Here is a 23,446-nt window from a genome sequence, read left to right on the forward strand (position 1 = left end):
AACTGGGCCTATTTACTAAAACCTAATAAAAATGGATCTGACAAACAAGGGTCTGGTAAAATAAGACATCAGTTACTTATGCTGATAAACTGAAGCCATGTTCAATGAAAACTACAATAATTTTCTGGACCTAGCCATGCAGGTTTGGGGAAAAAAATCTTTTTTTTTGCATTTTTTTAAAGCAAGTGGACAGAAACTAGCCAAAGTTGTCCTTAACATGTCTGCTACTTAAACTAATTAATGTTTTCTAGTAGCTTAGAAGATGAAGAGTGCTATGCTTGCCACCTTAAGAGACTGATCCTATAAAATCTTATTCACATGAGTAACCCTCATAAAAAGAGTCTAGTCAAAATCATTGGGATTTCTTGCTTGATCTATAGTCAAGTGAGGATCTATAGGATAAAGCCAGCAAACCTTTCCCTCAGAGTTTTTAGAGCTGTGATGATGAATGTTGTTCCTCTATTTTTCCTTCTTACCTTGGATAAAGTTTGAGAGAAATTACATTTAATGCAATTCCTAGTAGGGACAATAACATGCTACCAAGAACTAAATACATAAAAGTGGGTCTTCAAAGCAGGCTTAGAACGAGTAAAACAAGTGTCCCATTTGGTCAGCTCAAACCCTGCCTAAGAATCAAGGCAGGGAAGTGTCACATGATAAAATGGCTGTTTAAATAAATGCCTCCAAGATCAAAGTGGATGATGATTGTCCAGTAATTTGGATATAAAAGGGAATTTTCGTAAGATTTTTCTAACAGGATGATCACAGCTTATGCATATACATAAGACTAAAGTATATTTATATATAAGAGTTCATATTTGAATCAACATTTTAAAATAACTCACAGAAGTTTTTTATGATCAAGATTATTATTATTATTACAGTAAAAAGAAAATATAATAAATTGTGCTATTTGTCTAAAAGTTCAACATTTTAATCAAATCTAAAATAAGTTTTCTTAGAAGGTTTCCAAAATCCCCAAATAGTGTAAGAATATAGAACATGTGGTGAAATTTCAAATAAAATTGATGGGCAAAAAAAAATCCAGTGATGCTCTAAACCACAATCCATGCCCTAGCCCTTTTCTACAAAAGCCTGAATATTCCCTGGTTACTTTACCTTGTTCAGACATTAGGAAACAGCCAAGAGCTTATTTAGTCTTTTTCGTTTATTAAATATGGTCCCTATATTTTTGTAAGTACAGAGTAAGTACTCCTTAGGGAAGTAATTATCAACCTCTTTGGACTGAAGGCATCCCACTTTACATTCATATGGCACCCTGCAGCACCCTTGAAAAAAACTCAAGGCACCCCAGGATGCCACAGCATCATAGTTGAGAATCGCTACTTTTGGGGTTTGACATCTCGACAGGTGCAACATACCTTGCTCTGGATGCTAAGAATGTTTCTAATAGTCATATTTTTTTCACCTGGAGAAACAAAAATCAGTAATGTTTTAAAGACACATTTTCTTTAACACTTTACTACCATAACCTGAAATAGTGCAGCTATTTCAAGCCTGAGATTTATTTAGATGATAATTCTGCTTGGGCATGCTTAAGCCAATTTAATGTCATGTAGTGCTTTGGTATTGTCATAGCACACTGAAAACTGCAACTGTTTCTTCTTCTTCAGCAATCCCTGACAGTCTATGATGATTATCTTCCATGATTGCCTTATCTGTGACTGATGGTGGCTGACGAGACTGATCCAGGATCGACAGACTCTGCTGCAGCTGTTTAAGCTGACAGAAGACATGGGAACCAACTCATTGATTTGTGGTTCTTATGTCTTTCCCTTTAAATCACAGTCTGAAATTTTCCTTGTGTTTACACACCTCCTATTAAATGAGCTAGTGAACATACAATATGGTGAGATAGACCAGGAGTTCAAAGAATTTTTCTCAAAACATCTTTTTTTGGTAATTTTTTATTATGTCATTGAAAACCTAGCAAAAGAAGAGGAAAAGTAATGAAAAAGGAACCAGGGAAGAAAGATGGTCTCATATTAAAGGTATAGAACAGTAGTCAGCAACCCCCAGCACACATGCCAGAGCGTGGCACGTGAAGGCATTTTGCTTGGCATGCACGCATTAGAGCAGACGGTAGGAAAGGGGCCAGGGTTCTGCTGCCACAACAAGGATAGGGCTCCTTTAAGCTGCCGTGGTAGGCAGCAGGAGTCTGCCCGGAGCCCAGGCAGGCTGTGGCAGGCATCCGGGATGCTACAAACTACTGCACTGGGAGCCCTAGCCCAGATTGTTGCTGTTGGCAGATGCACACACGCCTCAGAGTGGATGGCAGGAAAGTGGGCTGGGGATGCGCTGTCCACCACTGGCATGCCAACATTTTCCAAGTCAAGGCTGGGGTGTTTTTGGCACTCTGCCCAAAAACATTGCCCACCCTTGGCATAGAAATTTAAATCAGGAAAGGTGAGATGACTTACTGAATCATTTGTGTTATTACTGGGGACAGAATTAGCCCTGAGCTTCTATTTCTGGCTTGAACCTGGATTTCTTGTAAGAAGTTGGACAAACAACCTCTCTGTGCCTCAGTTTCTTCCTTTGTAAGTGATGATAAGTTTACCTGACAGGGTTATTGCAAAGTTATGCTCAAGAAGCACATTTTCATGCAGCTTTATCCAAGATACTCTACTAGTGTCAAACACTTTTATTTATACTTCTTTCAAGTGATTTATATGCCTTTCTTACCGAGATCTGTTACGTCACAAGTTATACATCTATAGATACACATATACATGGATACATATATATATATATATTTCAGGATGACATCTTGAGCTAAATTCAACAACAGTATAAATAGCAGTGTAACATACACATGGCACTGGCAAGAAGTAAATTGATGATCAGAGAATAGGCAGGCATAGTGTAGTTAGCAGGCAATTAGCAGACAACAGAGGTATGAAAAGAGAAGACAGGAAAACCAACCAGTCAGGAACCTCCTGAATATGTGATAAAGTAGTGGGGAGTTCTTCCTTATCTTTTTCCTTCTTGTCAGCTTTTTCCTTCCATATCTTCTACTAGCAGGTTACAGTGCTTTTATTTTATTTGATACGTATATTTTCTGATCAGTGAAATCTTGACTGAAGTGAATAAGAGTTTTGCTAATGACTTCAATAAAACTAAGCCTTCAGTTCTCATCTGTAATTTCTACAACTATTTATATAAAATTTGCCCCAGGTGATAATTCAACTGGCTTAATCTGAATGAACCTACCCCTTGACTGTGCTTCTTTTCCCCTTTATATAGTCATGAACTAAGAATGAGTTTTCATGCTTTATTTTCCCAGGAGGTGTCAGGTATTATAGCTTCTTGTCATAAGTAAACATATTCCGATCAGTAGTTCAACACATTAAATAGAATTACAGTTTGTTCTTTCATGTAAAAAATAATGTATCAGGAAAGAAGGTGTTTTCTGTTTTATCTCCTACGTTGTCATAAAGTGTCCTTTTCAGTTCTGGAAAATATCAGAGAAAAGACATCATTGGTATCTTCATTCTCCTGATTTCAGCTGAATCATAAGAATTCAGCCACACTGATGCACTCATGTTTTTCTCTTTCAGGAGAAACAGAAATTAGCCAACTACTAGGATCTGAACTCATACAAACTCTGCATAACCATATGAAAAGTTTCAAGAGATTAAGCTGCATGAGAGCAACTAAAGCATCTCTCCTTATGGATTAACCTTATATAATAAATAGTAAAGATATTTTTTAACAGACTATTTAAGTCAACCTACACATTTGGAGGTCTCTCTGATAACAGGAAATTCAGGAGGTAATCACTTACAAAAATACACAAAAATGGCAAAAGAATAATGACAAACGAACAGAAAAACCTGTTCTCAGATGCTAAGTGACATCTTTATCAGGGTAAAACAGAAGAGCTATACAAGGCAGTCAAACAACTGCAACTAATAGCAAGAGGAAAAGCAGGTCACTGTGCTCTGATCAGATAAGTAGATAATGGGGACAGATTCTTCAGTCAGTAGACCTTCATAACATTTCCTAAATTAGTTGGGGCTTGACAAGTATATTGTAGAATCAAGTCAAAGCAACTTATACAGCTTTAAAAGCTTGTAAAGGATTTAAAGAAGCATTTCTGGAATATGCTGAGCTTTCTCCCCCAGCCTTCAACTAGATCAGCTTAGCATATGATTATAGTACATACTGCCTTGCTTCCAGTTTCATAGTAGCCAGGGTCAGGAGGGACCTGAACAGATCATTTAGCCTGACTCCCTGCCACAGCCAGGAATGAATGCTGGGTTCACAAGACCCCCGACAGGTGATCATCTGACCTCCTCTTGAATTTGCCCAAGGCAGGAGCAAGGACCACTTCCTGGGAAGTTAGTTCCAGATTTTGGCCACCCTCATTGTAGAATACTACCTTCTGATCTCTAACCTAAACCTATTTTCCATCAGCTTTTTACCATTGTTCCTCATCACCCCAGGTGCTGCTGGGGAGAAAAGGGCTCTACCTATTTGCTGTTGATCTCCCCTGATGAGTTTGTAGGCAGCTGGTCCCCCCTCAGCCTCCTCTTGCTGAGGCTGAACAGGTTCAGATCCCTCAGCCTCCCCGTGTAGGTCCTGTCCTGCTGTCCTCTCACCAAGCGCGTGGCACTCTTCTAAACCCTCTCCAGGCTGGCCATATCCCTTTTGAAATGTGGCGCCCAGTACCGGATGCAGTACTCCATCAGTGGCGTCACCAAAGTCACATAGAGGGGGAGTATCACCTCTCTGGACCAGCTTGAGATGCACCTTTGGATGCATGACAAGGTATGGCTGGCCTTGCTGGCTGTGGTCTGGCATTGGAGGCTCATGTTCATCTTGGAGTCAATAATGAGTCCTCTTTAGTCATCTTGGGCATCCTAATGTCCAATGGACCCCTTTGTGCCCAAACCTGTTGCTGAATCAGGTGTTCCTGTATAGCTGCCCGCCTTGATGCATACTGCTGCTGCTACTGCAGCAGCTGTGCCATCAGGCTTATGGTCTGTTGCAAGGATTCTGGCCCTGTCAGCACCAGTTGGTGCTCCATTTTGATCCCTCTTGGGAAACTGTTGCCAAATTCCCAGCCAATGCACCACTGTAACGTATTTCAGTCACTTGCAGACCTGTAGGACACTGCCTGCCGATCGACTAGGGTGAGACCATTTCTAGTTGGAGATCTACACGCCCTTATTTCATCTGCCACGACTCGATGTTAAAGGAGTTGGTTCAGTACCCGTACATGTAGTCCCATTAGTATTCTCACCGTCATCCTGAGAAGGTCCTACATTCCTGAGGGCTCTGCCACCCCTACACCCTCGCCCGTTCCACCGGGTTCTGATCAGCCAGTTGGTCTTGCAACATGATCTCGGTTCCAATCAAAAACAAAAGACAGGAAAACGAGAAAACAAAACAGGCACTCCTGGCCTGGGTTATTGTTCCGGCTGCTTTTAGCCAAGAGCAAACCAAATTGACCTTCATGAGGTCAGTCCCTTTTTGGTGACTCCCTCTCTGAGCCTCTTGTTGAGGTTGCCATGATTTCCTTTAGCACATTAGGTCCATCTGTGACACCATTTTTGGCTTGTGCCACTTTTATGGGCTTTATGGTACTACAAAAATCTATAGTGCCCTTCTATTAGGGATATTATGGTACAAAACTCTGCCAGGCAACTCCCGACATGTAAAAAACAGTTCTGCGCCCGCCAGGTCAGTAGTCTTTGCTCTAAGTCCCCTCTGTGGGGCTTACTCTCTGCAAGAGTCTCCTACCAGCTCTCTACATCACTCTCAGAGTTCCATGCAACGTGTGTCAGCTCACTTCTCCTCCTCCTCCTTCCAGTTCTACGCTCCCCCCTCTTTCCTGTCCCAGGCTCTTCTTTATACCAGCATGGGAGTTCTCTGCCCCTCCCCTCCAGAAACACCTGGGTAAGGGAGATTTCTGCCGGGCTCTTTGGAGCTGTGGACCTGGGGTCACTGAGCCTTTGTTTAGCCCTTGTGCTTTGGAGCAGGGTGACTCTTTCTCTTTCTCACACACCACTCTCTGGGTGCGGCCCTCCAGCCACTTTGTGACCAATCTGACTGTGTAGGCATTGACACCACAGTTGCCTAATTTCTTAATGAGAATGGGGTGAGAGACAGTGTCAAAGGCCTTCCTAAAGTCCAGAAAGACTGCGTCCACCACGACACCTGCATCCAAGGATTTTGTTAACTGGTTGTAGAAAGCTACCAGGTTGGTCTGACAGGACCTGCCTTGAATGAACCCATGTTGGTTGCCCCTAAGCATGATCCCCCCTGCTGGCCCCTCACAGATGTGCTCCTGGATAATTTTCTCAAAGAGTTTTCCCAGGACCGAGGTCAGACTAATGGGCCTGTAGTTTCCTGGGTCCTCCTTCCTCCCTTTTTTAAAATGGGGACCACATTGACACCTTTTCAGTCCTCTGGCACCTCACCAGGGCACCACAAGTGCACGTAAAGCTGTGCCAGGGGCCCCACAATAACCTCTGCTAATTCCCTCAGCACTCTGAGGTGGAGATCATCAGGACCTGCTGATTAGAACATGTCTAGTCCCACCAGAAATTCCCTGGCTAGGTCCTCACTGACCCTGGGCCTGGCAGCACCTCCCCGGGTCCATCGGGGATCCCAGTGGGGGGCATGCCCCGGTCCCTGCTCAAGAAGATGGAGGCAAAGAAATTGTTAAAGAGGTTAGCTTTGTCATCTGGTGTGACCACTAGATTTCCTAGCATATCATGCAGAGGCCCTATATTACCCAGTACCTTCTTTTTACCTCCAATGTATTTAAAAAAGGACTTTCTGTTATCCTTGATCTGGGACACTAGTCCCAGTTCCTTCTTCACCTTAGCCTTCCTAACAGCCCCCCTACAGTCTTGAGCACTGGAGATATAATCCTCTTTGGTAATGGACCCTCCCTTCCATTGGGTGTACGCCTCCTTTTTGGCTTTGAGATGTTCCTGGATGCTTTTGGTGAGCCATGGGGGCTTTTGAACACTCTTGCCCCCTTTGATCCGCATTGGGATTGTCACCCTTTGGGCTTGGAGGATCGTCTCCTTAAGGAATGACCACTCTTCCTAGACTCCCAACTCCCCTCCCTTCACCTCCAGGACCTCAGTGCCTCCCCAACTAGTCTCCTTACCTCATTGAAATCCACCCTCCTGAATTTCAGGGCTGTTGCCTTGCTTCAGGCCTTTGATACCCTGCACTGGATGGTGAATTCCAGTAGGTGATGATTGCTATCGCCCAGGTGGTCAAGAACCACCTGTGATCCACAGAACCACAGTGATTCTTCCAGGAGAACTGTAGCACCTGTCCATGGCCTTAGTTGAGCTCTTAGGATAGAAGCTTTCACAAGTTTATCTAAATTTTATCACAAAAATACATAAATATGTCAGAGTTATCCAGTGACTGGAGAGAGGACACAACTAGGACCCAATCCAGTGCCATACTAAAGAAAAGGAACTCTGGCTGAATTTCAGGAGTGTGAAGAACAGAACCTTTGGTGGGATACGGAGCTACATTATGTGCTTCTTTATATCTGAGGTGGTCCTGGATATGACCATGAACTACATCCAACTGGAGGCCTTGTGGCAATCTGAGAAAGGCTCATAGAGAAATGCAAAAGGAAACTAAAAGATGTACCCAAGATTTTTGCCTGAAACGGTGTGATAATATTCAGAAAGCAGATAATGCAGGTGATAGCTATGGAATTTACAAAGGAATCAAATGAGCAATTGGTGTCTAGTCATGAAGAAAATAGCTCCGCTGAAAGACATGAACAGAAATGTCATTACTGATCAACAAAACCAACTTGAGCATTGGATTTAACACTATGAAATTACATGCTGCAGTAAAACTAAAATCAAACACAAACAGCTTGAAGGACTACCACAGTTCAACGTTATGATGGATTTAGACAACGAGCCTCATTAGACAACTTTCAGAAAGCCATTAAATTGATAGCTGAGAAAGATGTCACCACTAAATTACTGCATTGTGTATACACCATAGAATAAACATGCCCTGGTCTTGGATGGCTAGGATGCCACCCATTAGGACAATGATCTTAGCCCTCTCAGGAAACTCAAAGGAAGAAACTATCCATTTCCAGGAGTTGACCAAATAAAAGGTAGATGAACTGATTGTGCAATAAGGGAGGAGACCCAAATTGTGGAATAAACCACATCCTAACATTTTAATAAAAGGTTATGAGAAAGGTTTTATAAGCAACTTAATTCTGGGTACTTTCATGGTGCCCCCATCTCTGTCTACAGTCACTGCTTTCTGTGCTTTTACATGCCCTTACACTCGCTGCTCAAAATGGCAGCTACTTGAGAGAATGGAGCAATTCTCCTGCTTTCTTGTCTTTGCTCCTTCCTTTCCCTCATCCTCTTACTGCATGAGTGTCTATCCTGACCAATCACTGTACACAATGAGCAAAGTCTGAAGCAAAAATGACGCTCTCTGCCCTTCCAAACCTGCCTGAAACTAACTTAAACATAGTTTATATAGTGTGCTTTTGATAGCACATAACATTAGCTACCACTGCCCTTAAATATAAAAGTCAAATTGTTAGTCATCCCCTTCAATCATGGTCTTCATCCATAAACTCAGGAGGTTGGCATGGCAGAATAGTTTTAAAGTAAAGGCACTTTTTGACTGTAGAAGCAAATACAATTTAAAAAAAAAACAGCTGAAGCTTTCTTAAAGTTCATAGTTTCTTAGCCAAGTGAATGATTAGGAGGTAACTCAGGAAAGGCATAGTACACAGACATTACAAAATTGAAAGATAATGTAAGGCACCATAAGGATTCACCATAGGACACCTGTTCTAGTAGTGGTGGTAGTAGCAGTGGAAGTAGAATTATTCTTATATTTTAGGCCAGATACTCATACAATACAAAAGATAATTTAAACCAAAGGTAATACTCCAATTTAACATGAGATTTCACATCACTGCAGCAGTCTTAACACTGCCCATATCTTTCATGGTTCCACTCTGCCAGAAGCTTTGCTGGTGTCATCTTATTTGCTGGTACAGCATATTTTCTTGTACAACATATTTTCCTGGTTTGCCCACTGCCTGTTTTAACAGAATCCTTCTAGACATTTTAGTAACACATCTCAGGGGTGCATCCTCCAAAATAAGAATAGCCTGCAGATATATGCATACAGTTGCCAAGCTATTTTTCCTATTCCACCACACATAGACCTTCCTTCTTCCCCATTGTATCAATAGCCTGCAGAAAAACACACTGAATGGTTACCCCCCTTTTTTATCTCCCATTCTACTGGCAGCATGCCAAGGGACATATTCAATTCTTTCTCTGGTGATTTGCATTATTCTTGGTTCCATTAGCAACCTGCCCATGCTGCAATTTTCCTCTATCACATTTTTGATCTGGTATTCCCCCTACACCACAGTCCTATAAAAGGAGGGCATATTATGAAAACATCTTATACTTTCCATGCCACCCAAGAACAGAAAAAGTTTATGAAACAAGATTCAAATTGAAAGAAAATGGAGACTATAATTTGAACAGTATCTATTTGTCTTTTTTCTCTTTTTCCGCCTCCTAGTTGGTGAAACCTGACAGGAGTATTATTTAACTAACATTCTAGATAGTCAGAGAAAGAAGACGAATTAAAAAGATGATCTTCTAAGAGAACACTTAAGCAGAGACAAAGGGATAGAAAATTAGATGTGCAATCCAGAGAGAAGGTTATGTGAAGCTGGAGAAAGAGAAGAGGAAAAAGATCAGGAAACTATCTAAGACCCTAGAGGCACAGCTGCAAATGGCCTTTATGGTGTTATGGTAGCTCTAGGTGCATCCAGATGAGCATGCATATGCTGATTGTAGTGCCTCAAAGCTGTTTGAAGTGCCACAAACTAAATGCAACCAAAATTTGACACTGGGAAATCCCAGTATCAAAAAACATTGCTGCTAAAAGAAGTGGTGCAGCACATATGGCAACAGCATGCACCACCAGAAACAGAGCATGGCCAGCTATAGCCACACTGTCTACCTGCCAGACTCCAAGCAGCCAGATCAGCAAGGCTGCTGGGACCTCCCCTACCTGACCTGGGTCATTTTGCCGCAAGCAAATATGCACACGCAGGGACTTGCCCTAGGACAGAAAGCAGCAGTGCAAATAAATGCCACAGGAAACACACACCCCTGCATGGGCATCCTCAGCTGGATTCAACCTCTGTGGCCAAGGACTGTCACAGATTGTATCTGTGTGTCTCCTACAGCCCTTAAACACCTGCATTTTAGAATCATAACCAGAAATAGCTCCTTTCCAGGGTGTTCTAAGCCTCAATACAATTAAGAGGATATTGGCCATTAGAAAATTGTTTAACTCTTCTGTCTCCTGGAGAAATTATGCCATTCTACCAATACCCCTCCTCACAAGAGGGAACAGTGCTGATACAAAATTGTGTATCTTTAGATTTCAGGTTTTCCCTTGTGTATGTTTTTTACAGTTTCAAAATATTTTTACATGTTTAATACAATCTCACTGCTTTCAAAGTATTCATTGTCATGTATTTAATAGGTGTCGCAGAGCTCTCAGGTGCCCCGCGACTGAGAGCAGAAACAGCTCAGGGGAGATCCCTAGTGTCAGGAAGGGGGAAGCGCAGCTGCCAGTCACCAGGATTGCGCAGGTGCTGGTTGCCCTAGCAACCAGGGAAACCTAGAGCCAGAAAGGGGCAGAGCTTAGCCCTTCTTAAGCCCAGGCAGAAGGCCAGGAGGGCAGTTCCCCTCCGGCAGCCAAGGGAGGAGGAACTCAGCCAGAACAAAGGGGAGAACTCTGACGGTCGGAACATCCCCTGGTTCTTGCTGGGGGTCGATGCACTCTCTCTCTCTCTCTGGTAGGAGGAGATTCGTATTTTGACCAGAACGGTCTAGCTTTTATGTTGTAGCTCAGGGGCTTTGCGTTTTGTATTTTCTGTTTCACCAGAGGACCGGGTGAGGCTATAAGGGGTTGGAGGAGGCCTCATAGGAGCTCCACGATAGCGTGGGGTCTCCTGGCACCAGAGAGGGCACAGCTTTGTTTGGGGGTGCATTTGCCCAGCCCAGAGCTAGGGGGGCAGCGAGAAGCCCCAGAGCTAAGGGGACAGTGAGAAGCCCGACTAAGGGGGTGGCAAGGAGCTTTGGAGCTAAGGGGGTGGCAAGGAGCCCGGAGCTAAGGGGGTGGCAAGAAGCCCAGAGCTAAGGGGGCAGCGAGGAGCCCCGGAGCTAGGGGGCAGCGAGGAGCCCTGGAGCTAAGGGGGTAGCGAAGAGCCCCAACTAGGGGGCAGCAAGGAGCCCCAAGTTAGGGGGCAGTGAGGAGCCTGAGAGTGAGGAGGGGCAGTGAGGAGCCCTGAGTTAGTGGGCAGCGAGGAGCCCCAAGAGTGAGGAGGGGCAGTGAGAAGCCCTGAGAGTGAGGAGGGGTGGCAAGGAGAGCAAATGAAGGGCCGAGACATAATAACAAGACCCAAGTTGGGTCATACCAGCACTATCTGCAAGGCTTGGGCTGCAGTGTAGGGGAGGAAAAAGAGCCGCAGACAGTGCCCCCTGTCATCGGGGAGCATAAAAATGGGCAGCCTCCCGCTGATTCCAATCATCTATTAATCACAAGTAAGATCAAGGCGTGGCAGGAGAGTAAGCAGGCAGTTGGCCCATTGCAGGAGGGCGGAGCCACACGTCCAGAGGGGCTCTGAGAGTAGGACTCCTGCTACAATAGGCATTCTATGTTTCTATTCTAATGACTCTGCGCACAATGATTCACAAAGAAGGCCAACCCCCCACTCCATATGCATATACTATTCTAAACTCCAGATGTCAAATATCTTAACATGCTCATATATTTCACAATAAAATAGCAGCATAATTCAGAATAAGGTTGGCTCCAAACCTTTTCCTAATAAGCTAAGCAGAGATTTCACAATAAGATTCCCACCTATTTCACACCAATTGAAATACCAGAATACTTGGAAGAAAAAAGGAAATCTACTTATATATTTCCTGCTACCAATATCCTACTAAGGTTGACACATATTTCAAAGTTAGTTTGCCATGCATTTCCCATTTATTAAAAGAGCCACATATTTCATGGAAAAATAGCTCCTTACTTCCTACTAAATCAGCTGCATTTTCCTATTAAGACACATATTTCATAGTAATTTTACCATATACTTGCTGCTAACATATCCAGCTATTTCTTTCTATTTCTAATATTAGTAACATTTCATTTTAATCACAGAAAAATGTGGATTTTGGGTTACTTTTTTTAATCCAAAAATTGGGGATTCTTTTTTTCAGAGAAAACCAGGATCCCTGGTCATCACATATTTTACACATATTTTCTGAGTTTTCTACTTCCTGGGCGAGTGCTGTAGACACTTAACTATTAGACTACAATATGGTAGGGCCCCCATTAACCTCCTCCTCCTGGCTACTGTGCTGCTTGGATGCTTGTGCAGGCAAAATGCATCATGTGAAACAGGATCGCAAACAGCAGTTATAAAGCAGAGTAAGTTCCACTTCGGTGTGTAAAATGGAATAATCTTCTACGCCTGCTCTCTGGCCTCTTATACCATCTAAAATCCCCATATGTCCTTGTCCTATTCATCCTGCAAGCTCTGTTCCTGGCTCTTACAAAGGTTCTGCAAAACATAGCCCACACTTCTGGTAAGAGACAAATATTCCCATCAGCCTCCAGCCCAAATATGCACCTCCATCTACCTTTCTGCCTGGTACATTCCAATATCATTGTGAGGTCCACAAGTCATAGTCTGTGAGCCAGTTTTGACCTATGGAGGCATTTGATCCAGCTGACACATGTGGGAGGGACACATTTCAGCTGCAAGCACAGCAGCTGCAGAAGCCATCCTTATGCTGCTACAGAAAGACAAAATAGCAACAGGAGCGACTGGGTCCTAGTACTCAATGTGCCCACCCATATCTGACTTACTGTGAGTCATTCTGGCTTGCAGCCTGACTGCTGACTTAAATAATAATTATACAGTGCTTCTCCAGTATCCTATGTTTCATAAGCCTTGAAAGCATGTCTCCCAAACTGAGTGATAGAAGGACAAGGTCATTATCTCCATAGAGATAAAGTGACTGAAAGTTCCTTTTTTCTGGTGCCAAAGACAGACCAAACTTTTTAATGATCCCAGTCTCATGGACCTTTCCAAATCACCCCACACTAATAGAGGTGAATCTTCCAAGGTGATACAATAGGACTTTCAGCACCATGGAGAAAAATGCCATTCTACTGCTAAACAGGGATCCTGGTTTTCTCTGATAAAAAAAAAAGAATTGGTTAAAAAAAAGTAGCCCCAAATCCACATTTTTCCATGATTAAAATGAAACACCACTAATATATATACATATACATATAAATACATATAAATACATATACATATACATATATATACATATATATATATAATTTATTTATTTAGTTATTTGTGGTGTTTCATTTTAATCACAGAAAAAATGTATATTTGGGGTTACTTTTTTAAACCAAAACATGGAGCAGGGATCAGAGAAAGCCAGGGTCCCTGCTAATAAACCTAAAGCCTGCACAAAATAGGTACAGGCATGCCACTAATGGCCCCAATACAACTAGTGAACTCCAGCCCTGCAGACTCACTGACAGATTACTATGTATTGCCTTGCCCTCTCATCTGAAAGGAAAGTACCTTCTTGATAGCAGCAAATGCTTCTATCCCATTGGACAACGGAGCCAATGGATGATTTACCAACCTCAAACTTATCAGATAGTGAAATAATACGTGAAAGAAACCTCCATAGGAATGGCTAAGGGGAACATGTAGATATGTGGACCACTGCCCAGCTCTGGGGTGAACTCTGCACAGATCTCTGGAAAAATAATGTTGCCACTCTGAGACTTGCCAGCAACATTGCTCATCCAAGGTAAACAGGACTATCCTGCCCCACTCAGATTTGCAAGCTCAGGCCAAAAGTGGGGATCTGCTACAGCTTGGGGTATCCACCTTCCCTTTTTCTGTTAGTGCTTCCCACCCTCCTCCACCTGCTTCTTGTCTACCATGACTCGATGTTAATGTGTATAATTAAGGGGAGACTGCCTCTATAGACTGCCTCTACTAGGATAGCTTTGGTGTAAAGGGGTAAAAGTGGAAGATTTTCATATAATGTGAAACTTGCTCTATGAGAAGAATGCAAGAGATATTGCACATCAAACAGAAGAGTCTGTAAGTGTGCTCCTCTAAATTTACTTATGAAAGAACAATCAGAATTTGTCCATATCAAGGCTATTTTGTTAGCTTGCCAAAGTCCTGAAACCTATACCCTGAGGGCACATCTACACAAGACACTACTGAGCAGTCGTTACTTCACATTTATTACTTGTTACTGAACAGTAGTGCTGGCAAATGTCTTTTAGGTGATGCTACTGCACAGTAACTTAATAATACTTTGCTTTAACATATTAGCACTGTCCATACCGTGACATGCTCCTGCAGAATATTTTTCTGCTGTTGTGCAGTTGGTGTCTCATGTAGATGTGCTCATTTTGCACAAAACAGGGAAGATGAAAAATATCCTCAATTTGAAGGGGAAATGTAGCCCATAGGAGCAATTCCCAACTGCCCCGTTCCATCTTAATCTGAAAAACTTTCCATCTGGTACAAGTTGGATCGGTGACCAACAATTCAACATCAACACCTCCATATTAAAGAGGAGAGTCCTGATTTTTCATAATGTTACACCAGCATTATTTTTGTATGACTCCATTGAAGACCCAAACGTGTGTTGGGATGCACTGTAAAATTCTGTTCTAGATATATCTACAGTGCTGTATATTGTCTTTATAATGAAATGCTTTCCGTTGCTATATATACTGTTGTCCTTACAATTGTGGTAAATATTTCCTGTCATAGCTAGAAGTCTACAAAAAGAGACAGGAAGGATCTCAAGACTCTGACAAGTTATAAACAGGGATCCTGTTTTTCTCTGATAAAAAAATGCCCAATTTTCAGATTTTAAAAGTACCCCAAAATCCACATTTTTCCATGATTAAAATGAAACACCACTATGTATATGTCTGCCGTTTCATTTTAATCACAGAAAAATGTGATTTTGGGATTAATTTTTTAAATCTGAAAATTGGGGATTTTTTTATTAGAGAAAACCAGATTCCTGGTTTATAAATAATACTTTTTTCCTCTAAGAAAATGAAATATTTTCTGCATGAAAAATACAAGCACACATGCTTACAAAAAGCTGTAGAACAATGCTGTACACATCACAATTCAGAAGACTACATTTGAAAGTTAAATGTTAGTCAAGACAAAATATCCTGCAATTTGTTTATCAGGAAATGTATTTATGGGAAATATCCTCCCATGAAATAAGAGAAGCTTCAGACAAACAAATCTACTAGAAGGAAATGTAATATTTATTTGATAAAGAGAAAAGTAGAAAATAGAAGTGGTACAGAAGCTGGTAGCCTTTAAAGTTTATATATTCTTAATTGTAAGAAATTAACTCCAAAGTTTGACCTGTAGAATAGAACAAAGAAAATCCCAGAATTACTCAGTAATGGCTCTAGCAGAGACAGGAACAAATAAGAAAAATGTGATTTATTGTCATGCACTGTTAATCCGACTGTAAAAGTCAGGCAAGAAAACCTGATTTTACACACACACACACACACACACACACACACACACACACACACACACACACACACACACACACACACACACACACACACACACACACCCTTTTGGGTCTTCATACTTCATGCAGAAAAATAATCTAATCAGCTTGCATATGAAACCTCTTTATATGGCCCACAGTAGAAATAACTAAGGAGTTCACCAGATCCTGAGACTTTATAGTTTACTCCCAAAGCACTTTCTTCCTCTTCTGAAACAACTGTACCTCACAATAAGCTAAATTAACTAATGCATTGAGGGAAGCATAAACTTCCACAAAGAGTGTATACCATGTTCCAGTTCTTAAGTTATTTAGTCTGCCAAGCTGAAACACTACTTAAAATAATTTTCTTTAATGAAGACTCTTTATATAAGTTAGTGATATTCTTTAGTTTCCACTCTGTACATTGAAATAAATACAAACAAATAGATTAACAGAGTACGAGTTGTACTGCCTCTGGTTTTAATCTAGGAAACACAGGTCATTGTCTGGGGTTTGGTTTACATTACTCTGATTATGTTATTTCATTAGCATGGAAGAGCTTAAGAAAATATATATGGCTTTCCAAACTATGCTCTATAAAAATACTACGTTTTAGAGTCATAAATGTATGGCTTACTTACATGGGAAAAAAAGGATTCATTTGCTTAATGAAGGCCAAATTTCTCATCTCTGCATCAATTTATTTAAAAAACTACAATAAAAAGAAGTTGAAACACCTATTTTATACACACACACACACACACACACACACAAAACATTGTTATGTAGCTGGTCTTTTCCGCACAAGGGAATGTTAGACAATATATATACCTCTACCACTACTAATCCAGCTGCAAGTCACAGTTCTATAATGCAGATAAGGTCCTGGCAACTTCTGGTGTTTTCACCCCTGAGTCAGTTAATTCTGTCTCTCTGGTGGCAAAAATGTGAAACACGATAAATCTAACTTCCAGCTGGCTAATTTTATTCCAGTTTAAAATCAGAATTATGCTAATTGTTTAAGTATGTTAGACTATAACAATATAATACCCCTACATTTTTACAGGTCTTGCTCACAATAGTTTTCTTCCCTACAATTCCACAGTGTTTGTAGAGGCTTAGAGTGATGTAGATCAGTTTCATAAATACATTGCATATTAGTAAACTGTCTTTCATATGAATTCTCCCAATATATTTTTAAAACTTAGATCATATCAAGCAATATATTAGTACAGATAATACAAGACAGTATAGCTACACTGGACGTGTCCCCACATGCAGGAGCATGCATTTGCTGCAGCACAAATAACAGCAGCACGTACTTGTGCAGCTGCTTTGTGCCCCAGGGCACACCCCTGCACACACATTCTGGGGCATGCCAAATTGTCCCAGGTGTGGTAGGAGAGGCTGGGGCCAGCACCTGGGCTGTCTCTAACAGTTTTACCTGTTGCACATTCACCACCTGCAGTTTGCAGCGCCACAAACTGCACATACATGTTCATCTGATCATGCTCAATGCATGCCCCAAAATATAAGACCTCCTGTTCACTGTTCACTGTTCCCTTCAGTAGAAATATCAGCTGCACAAGGAATACAGATAAGTCCTTCATGTGATGAATGAGTCAAAGCATCAGGCCATTCTCATGACTTATTTCAATAAGTACTCACATGCATAAAGCTACACATGCTGTATGTTTAAATATCTTAATGAATTGAAAAATTAATCCTCAAGCCAGGCATGACTATGGACAAAAAGAGAGAAACTTAAGTGCCAGGAGACTGTAACTGACAGGTAAAAAGATAAAGAGACATTTCTGCTACCTACCATGTGAGATTCATTATATTTCTAAAGTGACTTGTTTATTTCTACACCCCTCTCCAACTGATAGCAGCCTCTGTTGTCTGCACTCCTTTCACTCTCTCTAAAAGTGTTGAGCTATTTTAGTTGGTAGCCATTGAGCAATTTCTTCTGTAGGGTTAGAAATCAAAGGAATGGGATATTTGCAAGATCACAAAACAAATGCAGAGCAGGATTATGCGGAGGGGCTGACACTGTACTGCTGCCCAGATGCAGCCAAATTTTGTCGGGATAGTTGTTAAAAGCAAGGAACCAGGTGTTCAAGCTTGGTGCCAGGTTTTACTCTTAGCTATGCTCCACAATTTCAATTGAATTGATTTGGCACAGTTCTTGTGTGTTAGAGAATAGAATTTGGCTTGAGATTTGTAATGATATCACATTAAATATAAACTTGTTCTTCAGGTGCAACCCGGGGTTGAATGATTTAGCGTCACAGATCCCAGAATGTAAATAGTGTGCACATTAGTTTTCCTTCTGTAAAGCACCTCAGGATGAGCAATGCTTCCTGTTACACTATTTGTCTAGTTTTTGAGTGTATTTCTGGCTGCTGGTCAGAAAAGAAAGCACAGTTTAAGAATGATGTTGAGGACTGTAGAAAAAGTGTATAACATTGTGATTCTCTCTGGGAATTATGGTTTTTTTCTTTTGAAAAGCAAAAAGGCATAGTAGCTGAGATAAATTATTCTAATGTTTTATCTCAAGTTCTGCCCCATTAATTGATAAAAGAAATAAATCAACTAGTGCACAGGACTATCATAACAATTAGCCAGCTACGTAGATCTCATGCATTATTTTTCAAGAACAACCTTAAAATGACTAAGCCAAATTCTGATTTAGCTGAAATAGAAAAAGGTTTTTTAAGATGTTCCAATGAATTAGAAGTGAACACTTCAGTTAGTAAAATACTCCCTTTTTAATTTTTCACAGGCCCAGTGGGCAACATTGTATACACGATCTTAGTCTATACATATATTAATAAATTCCCAGATATAAAAATATTGTGCTCTAATATTTTCACACAGTGAACCTAACTCTAATCTTACATTGATGTAAAATTCAAAATAATTGAAGTTACACTAGTATAAATCTGGCATCAGACTATGATGCAGCTCTTTGCTTCTGTTATAGCATATGTTTATGCGCTTCCCATGGGAGACATATATATTGAAAAATTCCTTCGGTTTCGTTTACATGGAGATCAGTTCTTATGAAGTATTCACTTTAAAGCTGTCATAGATGTGTATAGTTTCAGCAACCAAATAGAACAACCTGGAGGTAAATAACTATATAGCTGCTAATTTCAGACTCTACTCTCTTCCATTAATTTGAAAGCACAATTTGGCCCTATATTTTTACTTTTAAAATGAGATAAATATTTATAAAAATAAGAAAACTCTACAAGCATAGACTAATTCAAGAAAGTAGACTGTGAAATTTCATCTTGTCGTATGATCATCGAACAAAGGCAGAGCCCAGAAAAATTTATTTTAATCTCTGGGTCAACTTATTCCTGGCTTTCTGCCAAATAATAATTAATGGTTCATACCATTGGTTAAACAGAACTGAAATTGGAATTAGTTTTCACCTGAAGCCCAGCTGAGGCTATTAAATTGATTGTCCTTCTTTTTAATTTCACTCATAGTAACTGCTCATTCACTGTTTAAAAAAACACAAAACTATTCAGTAATAGCAGCACGGGCCCAATTCTCCACTAAGTTATACTGATGTACACTCACAGTAGCATCAGTGAAGTCAGTGGACTAATACTAATGAAAGGGAAATCAAGTCAATATAGCTGTCCTTACAACTGTGCAGAACTTACAGTTGATGTGCAATATGCCTTTCCATAAGAATTAAAGTAACCTGATCAGAACCAGACAGCCAGAATCATCATACCAAATTTAGAAAGAAGATCCTGATGCCATGTAAATGTAATTGTAAATCTTCAGCATGTGTAAATCATTGAGGGTCCATTGATTGCACTACCCACAAATCCTGGGCTTCATCCAGTTAGGTACTGAGTTCTCAATTAGTGTGATCCCAATTCAGCAAAGTGTCTGTGTTAATATTAGCATAATTAAAGAACCACTCATGTTCTTAAAGTTACACACTTACTGAATTGGGGCCAGAGTAGTAATTTACAATTTTTCAGGATCCAGCTATTGACCACCTAAGATTTATTTGAATGCAATTTCTCTACCACTGCATTTCAGAAAAGGACTCCAAGATCTGGCTACAAAAAGGTTGTTAGAGGAACTCAGTACACTTGTCCAAAGCTCAGTGGAATTCTGCAAAATGCATTTCAGCCCCTCTGGCCCCCAGACACTAACAAAAGCAAGAATAATTCCTGGAGCAAAATAAACGGAAAGAGGATTTGCACAACTGCATTTTCCATGAAGTGAGTTCCAGGTACTGTATGTCATACTTCTTAGACTGTAGCCGCTTTATTCCTGGAAAACAGGGGTTAAACAGCACAAAGACTTGTTCCAGGGCATGACTTGGAAGGGAAAAATTACAAATATAACAAAAAAAAAATACAATTAATTTAATGTATGAGTCAAACAAATACATTTACAATCAGTTTACTTTGCATAGAGTTCTGGGTTTATTATCCTGACATATTTTAAGGATTCTAGTTTCTAGCAGGTGAAGAACCTAACAGAAAAAATCCTGACTCAGCTAATACCCATCAAAGCTGTTATTGTTAGAAATCACCAGAACAAAGACTGACATAATACCGCTAATGAATAAGATATGTCACATCCAGATAATGTTCAGTCTGAACACAATGTTTTAGGATGCAGGAACACTGCAGTATAACAGAGAACAATCCCCTGGTGAGTGAGAGTTAAATCACCTCTTCCCTCAGAAAACCCAAGGGAGAGTAGGCAGTCCTTCTACTTACTTCCCTCAGAGATTATTTCAGAGGAAGACCCTTAAAAATTTCCATGTGGTCATAGACATTAGGGGCTGGAAGGGACCTCACAAGATCATTGAGTCTAGCCCCGCTGCCTTAGGCAGAAAGTCTGCTGGGGTCAAATGATCCCAGCGAGATAAGCACTTTTTGAAAGAGTCCAGAGTAGGTGCTTGCACTGACTGTGGGGGGAGTCTATTCCAGACCCTGAACGCTCAGACCGTAAAGAAATTTTTCCAATCTAAATTGGCCTTCCAGAAGTTTGTGGCCATTAAACCTTGTCATCCCTTGGGGAGCCCTGGTGAACAACTGTTCTCCCAGATCCTGGTCTTATATGGTCTTCTGTACTATATGAGATACTATATAGTGAGCTTTCCCTGTGCTGGTGATGTGTCACATGTTGTTGCCTCCTCATGGTCTCCAGCTCCTAAATGACTTTAGAAGAAAGTGGAAGACACAGTAAATACTTTTCTTAAATCACCTTTCCAGGCAAGCAATTGCCCTAGCTCTCACAGACATATTATGGAGCTACAGATGGGAAGAAAGCTGGTCTATGTGACTGTGAGTAAGAGGGGAGGCAATTCCTCTAGACAATCTCTCTCTCTCTCAGAACACTAGAGGAGTTCATAACCCAGCACCATGATAAATAGTGGGGAAACAATGAATAATTGTTAGCTTCTTAAGGTTGCTTCAGAGCTCAGAGTTACCATGCAGATAAATGACCTCTGGTTTCACCAAGTCAGGAGGAGGTAACTAACTGAAAAGGCCAATAAATGGGACATTATTGTATAGAGGCTGCCTGCACTATGTCAGTCCTGTAGAAAAATAAAGGTTTCCTGTGTTCCTTCTCTATGGGCTTGATTGTGCCTTTAAGGACAGTCCTAAATTGGGGGTGGTATGGAGCTGCATTGGCACAAGCAAAGTACTGGGAGACTGAGGGGAACAAAAAGATTCCCAGTGTTTTGGTTTATACTGGGAAAGCACCATTCTGTAGAGTGGAACATATTGGACACATCTACATGTCACCTGATGCAAATGTTGTTACTTTGCCATGCTTTAGTATTTCCTTTTGTAAGTACTAAAGCACAGAGCAGTAATCGCCTGTGTTGCACCACGCACATGGCGGGCAGTTAGTTTTTGCTGCTACTTGGCTCTAGTGATATGCTAAAACAGGGGAGCATGTTGCTATGGCGAAGTAGCTGTCAGTCACATGTAGACGCACATCACTCTGTGCCACATAGCAATGCCCTATGGCAATGTAGCACATTGCTACAGCAATGCAGGGTGATGTGTAGCTGCATCTACTGACTGGGTAACAGCCCAGGTTCAAACCAATGTAAAATGTCCCTGTGCATAGTAGGGATAAAGTCTTGTCAAACCTCTTGAGATAGTTGGTGTTTTTTCTTAAAACCCCAGTTTCTAGTGTCAAGGGATTGGTGCATGTCTACAGGGCACTGAATAAGCTAGCATGGGTACTAAAAGCAGTATAGCTATATTGACACACCACAGGTCAACCTAACCTGTTTATCCTTGGGTGTTGTACTAGGACCCATTCTCTCTATGTGGGCTGACACTATATTTGAGGCTTGATGCTGCAAACCTTTGCCCTTGTTAGTAAATATTACATCCCTGAACAGACCCGCTGGCCATATCTACATGTGCGTTTAACTACAGAGTAGACTGATTAGCTGTGGAACAAAGCATCACTGTCTACACATGCAATGGTATTAGTCCACATTACCCTGTTTACTGGTGCCATAAGATAGTACAGTCAGGGACTACTATCTTCTGGCAAGGTAATTAACTGTGATTAAATGTACGTGCAGATGCTGACCATGGGTGAAAATTGCAGCCAGTCAGCCCAGCCGCCAGGGGGGCCAGACTCCTGCCTGCCACCTAGCCACATGGCTCTGCAATTTCAGCACCCTTGTGCCACAGGCAGACCCTCCACTGCCCAATGCCACCACCTGGAGCTTGGAGCTGAACCTCCCCCACCCCCATGCCTCCAGCCCTGGTATGAATTGCTTTCCCCTGGCTCAACTAGCTGCTGTCCCAGGCGTACATGTAGATGCTGCACCTGGGAGTAGTTTAGCCTGGATCAAACTGCTCCAAAGTTTATTGCTTCAAATTAATTGCACTTGTAGAGGCACCCACTGGTATCAAAAGGGCTATTCATGTAAATAGGAATCTATAGAAACAGGCATAGCTGAGCAGTTCTACTCCATGGGCAGCAGTGGTGCATGTGGCATTTTTTGTACTCCCCTTCCCCACTAAGTTGGTCCCTGGAGCTAGTGCCATATTCACACCTTCCCCTTACTTAAGCTATTATGTATGATTGATCCCTTATTTTGTGAATTCTGAAGTTCCTTTTGGTTTTACACCTAAAAATAAATTAACGTATAAGTGCCTGACATGCACCTTTTCGCATCTCATTTCTGAATTTGACCCAATGGCGGTTATGGTGTGCTAACACCAGCAATAATAAACCCTGTTTATACTCTGAATCTTGGTCCTGCTCCACCCAGCTCTCTCAGGAATAAAGTTTAACCATTTTTTACAACTTACTTGAATGTAACTGGTTTATCCAGCAAAACTCCGCTTTTGAGAAATGAGACAGCAATTTTCCCTTTACCTTCCTGTTACAAATGAATTATCTTATTTGCATTAGGAAAAAGAAACAAACTTACAGAAACATAGCATAGAAAGCTATTGACATGCAGCACAGATCTGATCTGGTTGAAATTGTGGACTGCGGCTCTTCGTTCCCTGTTTTGTTTATAGCTTGTTGAGACAGTTTGCCTAAACACAAATTATAAAACCTCTAAGTAATGATACATCATTCCCATGTGAAAGGGTAGAAAACAACTAATAATACCATGTTTACAGGCAAAGCTAGCCCTAAGACGTGCAGACAGTACTGTCACTTGTGGCTTCCCTTGAGAGTTCTCCTCAGGTGAACTAAGTTAAATCAGGCTGGCCATTTTT

At 41.2% G+C, this 23,446-nt stretch overlaps 1 long non-coding RNA gene across 1 annotated transcript in view; it reads right to left on the reverse strand.

Moving 5' to 3' along the window:
- Window positions 1–2,840: 2,840 nt before the first annotated feature.
- The window catches only part of LOC149874884 (uncharacterized), a 119,563-nt gene continuing 98,957 nt past the window's right edge, over window positions 2,841–23,446 (reverse strand). The window contains exon 4 of the long non-coding RNA XR_016439977.1: window positions 2,841–3,475. This is a non-coding gene — a long non-coding RNA (uncharacterized LOC149874884). The remainder of the gene's footprint in view (window positions 3,476–23,446) is intronic.

The sequence above is a fragment of the Crocodylus siamensis genome, chromosome 1, assembly GCF_052110815.1.
Source record: "Crocodylus siamensis isolate JL-2025a chromosome 1, ASM5211081v1, whole genome shotgun sequence".
Lineage (NCBI taxonomy): Eukaryota > Metazoa > Chordata > Crocodylia > Crocodylidae > Crocodylus > Crocodylus siamensis.